Below are 8,494 nucleotides of genomic sequence, written 5' to 3' on the forward strand. Positions count from 1 at the left end.
CCACAAGGATCATTGAGTCCAACCCTTAGCCCTGCACAGGACCATCAGCAACAGTCACACCATGTGCCTGAGAGTATTGTTCAAATGCTTCTTGAACTCTGTAGCTGTGATCACTTCCATGGGCAGCCTGTTCCAGCAACTAACCACCCTCTGGGTGAAGAACTTCTTTTCTAGCATCCAACCTAAACCTCCCCTGACAGAAATTCAGGCCATTCCCTCAGATCCTGTCACTGGTCACCACAGAGAAGAGATCAGTGCCTGCCCCTCCTCTTTCCCTCACAAGGAAGTTGCAGAGTGTAATGTCTCCCTTCAATCTGCTCTTCTCCAAGCTGAACAGACCAAGTGACCTCAGCCACTCCTCATGTGGCTTTCCCCTCAAGACCCTTCACCATCTTTCTCACCCCCCTTTTGATGCTCTCCAATATCTTAATATCTTTCTTATATTGCAGTGCCCAAAACTTCACACAATATTCAAGGTGAGGCCGCCCCAGAGCAGAGAAGAGCGGGACAGTCCCCTCACTTGACCAGCTGGCAATGCTTTCCCTGATGCCCCCCAGGACACAGTTGTCCCTCCTGGCTGCCAGGGCACTGCTGACTCATATTCAACTTGCCATCGACCAGGACCCCCAGGTCCCTTTCTGTGGCACTGCTTTCCAGCATCTTATTCTGTTGTACATCTGTACGTACATCCAGGGTTGCCCCATCCCAGGTGCAGAATCCGGTACTTTCCCTTTTTGAAATTCATATAGTTGGTGATTGCCTCTAATTTGTCGAGGTCTCTCTGCAGGGCATCCCTGCCTTCAAGGGAGTCAACAGCTTCTCCCAGTTTTGTGCCATCTGCAAATTTGCTCAGTATCACTTTCAGTCCTGCATCCAAGTCATTTATGAAGATGTTGAAGAAAACAGGGCTTTGGCCAAACCAGTTCCGGTATTGAAGCTTGCTGAAGTTCACAATTTTTGCATCTAATTGTATCAGTCATACATAAACAAGAATTTTAATAAAAATAATAAATTCAATAAAAATGTAAACAAAGTGTAAAACAGTAAACTGGAGCCAAATAAGTAAGCAGTAAATAAAAAGAATGTCAAAGCAGAAAAGAACAATATCTAAACCCCGTAAATAAAAAATTAGCTTGATGTCTATCACATTTGTGCTTTAATACTCACTTGAATTAAGTTCTAAATTCCCAGAAGGAGAGAGTGGAAGGAATAATCTATGTTATTTTAGGGAAGAACTCTATATAATTGCCGAAGTTATGAATGGGTTTTGGCCACATTTCTTTCCTCTAAGCTGCTGAAATAGCATCTCACAATTACTTAATAATAAGAAAGAATAAAAAGACAATTAGGAAGGAAGATGTTGAGACTCTCATTTTATGAATCACATTACGGATTTCTGGCATGTCTCTTTTTTTATTCTTCCAAGTATTTCAATGGCCAATGAGATTATGGCTTTTCATCTGAGAGGCTTTGCAATCATATTCCTATTTCCATCTTTAACATACTCCCTAATCAGATATTTTCTCTTGGCTGGTGAAAATTCCCCTTCTCGCTTGAGTGTAAACTTGTGGCTGGATAACTAAATAAAGTTTTTATTTTGGTACTCTATGGAATTGATGGATTGAAAATTTTATAGTCAAGAGACTCTCAATTTCTGTTGTTTTTATGCAATTGTATTCTATGATTTTCTAATAGTTTTTTTGTAATGTTCATGTGAATGCATAACACTAAGTTAAGCACCTCAATGTGTTATACTTCTGCCCATTCAATCCTTCACTAAAATTACAACTGAAAAGTCTAGCTATAAAAATTTACAAATTGGTTGACTTCAGTTGACCTATTTTTCTCACATGATACAAACAAATGTACTGTCTGTAAAGCCCTCTCTCCCTGAGCAACTATGGTAGTCACTTAAAATCTGAATCTTTTGTTAGCAGGTTTGATCTCTACGATGTCACTGATAGTATTTTATGCTAAGAGACAGCTTCTAAGAACATATTTTGATTAGTGATAGCTGGAATTTTCTCTTATTGCAAACGTACGGGTGACAGTGATTTAAGTGAAATCTGAAGGCTCAGTCTGGTCCTGTCTCATCACTAAAGCTGTCATTCATAGGTACAATGGAGAAACCACTCTCTCCAGATGCAAAATGATTGTGAATTGCTGTGAATTTACCTCTTGGTGGAGGTAAAGAAACTTATGACAGCTGTAGTACTTTGATCCCACAGTCTCTGACCATAAGGCAGCAATGTCTAACCTTGGAATTGTAGTAACATATTTAAAGTTAAAAAATTATGTAGAGCATCATTAAGCTTTGGGAAGCTCAATACAAGCACAACTGTTAGCTCTGAGGGCTGTATATTCTGAAGATAGTCTGTAGAAGGTCCTTTTTCAGAAATTTAATAAATCAGAGTAATAATAAAAATAGCCTGATGGCTGAAATTAGATGGCACTGAACAGCACTGAACATCCCACCTCAAGAGCAATGGATAAAAGAGGAAACCAATGGATGTAGCAGTTTGTGCAGCAGTTTTTGGTTTCTGCTCCCAGATCTTCCATGAATTTCTCCTAAGAACTTTCTGTGGAACTCTCAGGTGACTGCTACTGCTGAGAAAGGGTGACTGCAGTGGGCTGAGTTGGTCTGCAAGCTCTAGTTACTTCTAACAAACTCTGTTGGATGTTCTTGATGAAAAGGTGCTTTTCTGTTTGCAGCTAACTCCTGATTTTGAAGGACCAAGCACCCTTCCAACAGGTGCTAGGGAGAGTCCTGTGTAACTGTCTGTGCAGAAATAGGCACAGAAGGGCGGCTCTGCTGCTGCTGATGGTGAAGTGCTACAGAGCATGGTCCTCACCACCTGATGGAGCAGTTCTTCCTGGTGTGCCAGAGTTCAACTCAAACTGAGCTCCTGAGGGAGTATGCATCCCTGAGGCTGCAGGGATGACTGGTCCTCTTTCTTGGGCTGGAGAAGATGAACTCCTTACCTCCATGAGGTTTGCTCTGGGGAAGGCTATGCAGTCAAGTAAAGCGCCTGTGGGAGGATGTCAGCAGGCAGTGCAGCAACAGGGATGGGGAGAAAAATACTGACTGTATCTTCTTCAATACTGCAAAGATCTAACTGCACTGAGTGAGGAGTAGACCAAGTCTGTGCTTACCAAAGTCTTCCATGATGGTAAAGCCTAGAATCCTGTGGCTTCTCATGCTAGGAGCTTAACTCCTGCCCCATCTGCAAGTCTGCAACTATGGTGGAGGTTCAATGCCCAAGTAGCAGATAACAGGCTGAGAGTTATGTCCAATGAAGCAACTGAATAGGTTGAGCCTAAGTCTGGCAGCAGCACTGGGAGGAAGAAGTATTAGCTGTAGGGGACTCTTTGCTTTAGGGGATGGACACCACCATCTTCTTGTATGACCTGGTGTCTAGGGTTGCTTGATACTTGCCAGGCATTTGGATCCAGGGCAACAGGTTGCCAAGGCTTTTTCTGGTCCCCTGCTGCTCTTCCTTTTGGCACCAGTGATATTTGTAGGGACAATCTGGACTGTAGCAAGAGTGATATTGCACTCGAGGTGAAGCCCAAGGGCCCAGGGGCCCAGGTGGCATCTCCTTGATTCTTCTAGTGAGGGGGAAGGGCTTGACAAAAAATGGATGGACCTGTAGGTCAACAAACAGTTGTACAGCCAGTGTTGACAATGGGGGTTTGGTTTTTCACAACCTTGGGATCCTCTCTGAGGACTGAGATAAAAATGGTATCCGCGTGACCAAGTGCAGCAAGTGCCAAGTGGCAAATGATCTTTGTCAAAAGGCTGGAGAGGAGAGCTCTAAACTAGAAATAAAGGAGAAGGCAAGGGAGATGGTGATGAATCACAACCAACTGAAGAGGTTGCAGACTGAACTGGTAAGAGGGCACAGGGTGAGACTGGCAGAAGAGACCTTGAAAACCAGGAAGCAGGGTAGGAGTCCCAAAGAGCAGTTGATTTTCAAGGGTCATTTTCCCAAGCCCAAGTTTTATCCATCCTGATGAGTGTTCACACATGGCAGGGGACCTACATGGGTGAGCAAAGAACTCATCTCTAAATTTAAACATCCAAAGTCATTGAACAGAAGGTGGAAGCAGGGATAGTGCTTCTCTAGGAGGAATATGACTCAGGAGGAATACAGAGGCACTGCCTGACTGCGCAGAGGCGGAGTTAAAAAAGCAAAAGCCCATCTGGGGTTGAATCTGGCAAGGGTGATAGAGTGGTTATAATCAAGAGACTACTTAAACTGGGTCTCATTGTGACAGGCACTGCAAAAACAGAAAATGCATGCTTTTGAACCTAGGATTCATACTAAAGAAATAGCTGTCAAAAATTTTATACTACTTAGTCATGTGTAGGCTCAGATTTCTTGTGCATAAACTCAGACTCACCCAGCCTGGATGTATTTAAATTAAGAGTTGCTTTAAGTTCCAACATGGTCAGCATGCAGTAGATAGATACTTTCAGAAGATGGTTTACATTTTGCACAGGCTGACAGACCATTTTGCCCACTAACCACTGGCAGAATGAGACTCATAACCCTTGATGACCCTGTTGACTTACAAAAGTTAGTGTGGATATATGTGGTCCTGACTATATTCCTTTAAGAAAGGAATTAAAATTGTAATACTTCTTGGTATTTTCCTTCTGCTATTTTCAGACAAATTTGTAGGGGTGTGATCATCTTTCACCTAGAGAGGGATTTGCACAGAGAAATGTGGAAAAGTACAGCAGCAAAACTGAGTACAAAAGGGATTCAGGAGAAAAAGAAAAAAAACAGGGAGGAGGGAAAAAAAATATTTCTAGGTAGATGGAATAAGCCAGAGGGAACAGAAAATAGGATTTCTGTAGCCTCAGTCACCTGCAAAACTATAATACCATCTCAATCATCCTTCATCTAAATCTTCCACAGAGAAATGGAAAGGACTTGTCTCCCTCATAGAGGATTATGTGTTAAAAGATGGCAAAGGTGATGACTTCTGCTTTCTCCCACCAGTTAAATCTTGGATTGCACACCAATAGTCATATTTTACTTGCATTCTTCTGAATAGCCTGGTTTTGTCTGTCTTCTGCAGGTCAGCTTTTCAGAGACATGTTGAAATATCCATGAGACCTCAAAATGTAGGACTCTTAATGTGAGCAGAAGGCTTGGCATGTAGAAAAGTCTAAGAACAAAGCAGCCAACATCCTTTCTCCAGAGACAAAATACATTTTGTCTGTGACATTCTTAGTCTCCATCTGCTCAGGAGAGGGAAAGTTTCCCATATGGTACTGCAGTGGGCTAGTGAGTCACTCTATTGACTCACTCCACAAAATGCACAATTGAATGTTAAGTAACTTAAGTCAGTTTAATGGGTACAGCATATGTATACTTCATGAAGGCAAAATATGTAAAATATTATTATATCATCCCTTTTTGTGCTGATGGTACTGCATTGATTATTGATTGATTCCTAATTGCTTATTGAATTATCTTTCTCTGAATAACCTGTATTTTGAATTATCTGTTTAGAATCAAAATTAGATGTGCATTGGTTTCTGTCACATCAAATTATGTTTTATATTTATCATATTATTTTCAGCAATATCTTGAGTAAAGCACATATTAGGTAGTGAAGATATATTACTGGTTTAGATTGGATGTGAAAGCTTACATTTCGGTTCTAGAGAAAAGGATTACTGACTCCCATCTAGTCTTCTTCATGTATCACAAATGTTTTCTGTGTTTCAAGAGGACACTGATTTTAAAAGATCTGTGAAGCTGGGGACACTTCATAAGACAATTTATTATGAGATGATCAGAACAAGGCTAAGGAACTGATGCTTATCCTTGTAGATTGCCAGGCTCACAGTGCCATAGTGATCCTAGCTAAGGAAACTGAAGGGCAAGAGAAATTTGAGGGGAAAAATTCTTTTCCTGACAAGGATGATGAACTGAAAGCTGATAAATATAGTTAGAGGATCATTCCAGAGTTGTGTCATGTGTAACTGCGACAGCAATTTCAAATAACGAAGGGGAAAAAAAGGCATGTCCAGGATTTCTGGGGAAAAAGCTAACCATAACATATAGTTTTGATACTGCTTGACTTTGGGGTGCTTTTGTGTGTTTCCTCAGACAATGGCAATGTCTATCTGAATTACATCCATCCAAACTGTAAAGTTTGGTGTCAGTGGACATAGGAAGGAGCAAGATTCTCCTGATCATTAAGTTTTCAGTCATTTTCCCCCTCACTTCCTTGACAGCTTCTACTAAAGCTGAGCAGTGCTGGGTGCAGATCGCTCTTTAGAGTAGTGTTATAGGCATTGTCAAGCAGTGAGACCAGTGCCCTTCATATGCATCCCAGGGATGTTCCCCAAGGCTTGTCTATCTCACCAGCCTGGCAGGATCCCAGCCAGCACAGTCCCTCAGGCTAGGCTGGGCACCCCTGCTCCTGTAGATGGGCTCCAGTTGTATTCCCAGTCTCACTGAGGCAGGCAGAATCCTGGCTAGTTCTGGAGCACCCAAGGAGTTAGTGTGAACACACCTTGGAATAAATCCAGCTAACCGTGCGCAGCCTCAACAGATGAGACAAACAAAATGAACCTGATTCAAGACTGGAAATTCATCTCATCCCCTTGCTAAATTATCTGCAAACAATGGAGCAAAGTCAGGCATCTGCTTGTGACACCACTGCTTGTGAAAACACTCGACATACCCTATCTGACTCAGAAAGGTAATTTTTTTTCTCTTTACAAAGAAGCTAGATACTTTGTCTCCATTCAGAGGTATACAGAAGGCTCTTTTGGACCTTCTGTATCAATGGAAACCATGAGGCACTGCTGGGGAAATGAAAGAGGTTATTGGATTGTGAGGGACCTGCATCTAGCTGATGCTTTGCTACAGATGTGTACATCTTTAAGAATATGCAGTAGCTTTTCTAAGCACTGTTGGTGGGTCCTCTTAGGATTTCTCTTTCTGAGGAGGTGGATTCTTCATGAAGTAATAACATGAAGGTTTGTACTTGTAGGGTTGTGCCTGTGTGCACATATTTGGGTTGTTGCACACACGCATGCAGCTTGGTGGTGGTGGATCAGTTGGTCTGGTTCCCGCCAGCACCGGGGGCTGTTGTAGAAGTGGTTGGGAATCGTGTGGTGCTGAACCTCAGCTGTGGGCTCATGGCCCCCTGCCACAGCCAAGACTAGGAACCCACCTTGACCCCACCCCCCTGGTCCCCCTGGACGTGGGAGCCTCTTCACCCGCCCTTCCTCACTTTCCTCCTGTAAGAGGATTTAAAATATCTCAAGGAAATTACAGGATATTGTGGACAAAGCATCTGGATTTCACGACCTCCTGCCCTCTCTTTACCAGTGAGATTTATTGGGATTGTATTTGTTTCTGCTGAAAAAGTATCACACTAAGGTTTTTTGTTTGCTTTTTTTTGTTGTTGTAATTACTAAATTCAAGTTCCATTTAGATTTTATTGCCACCAGAAGTGGATTCCTATCTATATATACAGAAAATTTTTGTTCAGAATACCTGATAGTTATCCTTCCACCCTGCTCACTCCAGTCAGAAGAATTTTGTGGGGCTCCAATGTGCTGCTCATCACCAGAAAATGTGTACAATTTCATACTTGTATCAACTTACACGAGGTTCAAATCAGAAAAACTGATTAAGATATTGAAATAAAGAGAGCTGTTTAATTCGTAAATTTTGCTATATCCCAGAAAGTTAGTTATAGGAGTTCTAATTTATAATCTTAAAAAAATAAAGGCATAGAATGGCAAAGTAAACCAAAAAAAAAACCCAAAACCCAAACCAAAACAAAACAGAAAAATAAAACAAAACAAAAACCCAAACAAACAAACAAAACAACAACAACAAAACTCAAACCAAACTAAACAAAACAAATAAAACCCCCAAAGTTATCCCTCCTGCTAAAAACCAACTTTGACAGCTACCAGTTCATCTGTTTTAGCTTGCTCTCTCTCTCTCTGGTTTCAAATGGGTGAAGATAAAGGGAAATAGTGTTCCTTCAGTGTCACACAGGCTCACAATTTGATGACATTTAAGTTGTGCAAATTTGTGGCAGAGATTTAGAGAATAAAGGGAAATTAGTGCTTGAAAGCTGTTTGTTTAAAACAGCAAACCCTTCCGTTATGTTCTGATGAGCTTTTGGGCTGTGCACCTCATATACTAGATGGGGACACTTTTTCGTTTTCTTGGTTTTAATAATTTTTTTTCTATTTTCCAAGCTGGCTTCAGGTTTCTGTGTAACAACCTTTGCCTCCACTTAAAAAAATCCAAACACCTGACCCAGGCTACACTTCACGAGGCCTCTTTGGTGGGAAGTGAGTACTGGAATGTTTCAGCTTTCAAAACTGTAAAGATTCAGATTTATAGTCAGTCTGTTTATACTCTATCATATCATGTGTGGTAGCATAGGATATCAAAGCAAGAAAGCCTACGGGGCTACCACCATTTGAAATGAAAAATAGTTC

The sequence above is a fragment of the Lepidothrix coronata genome, unplaced genomic scaffold (assembly GCF_001604755.1).
Source record: "Lepidothrix coronata isolate B3197 unplaced genomic scaffold, Lepidothrix_coronata-1.0 Scaffold65, whole genome shotgun sequence".
Classification (NCBI taxonomy): Eukaryota; Metazoa; Chordata; class Aves; order Passeriformes; family Pipridae; genus Lepidothrix; species Lepidothrix coronata.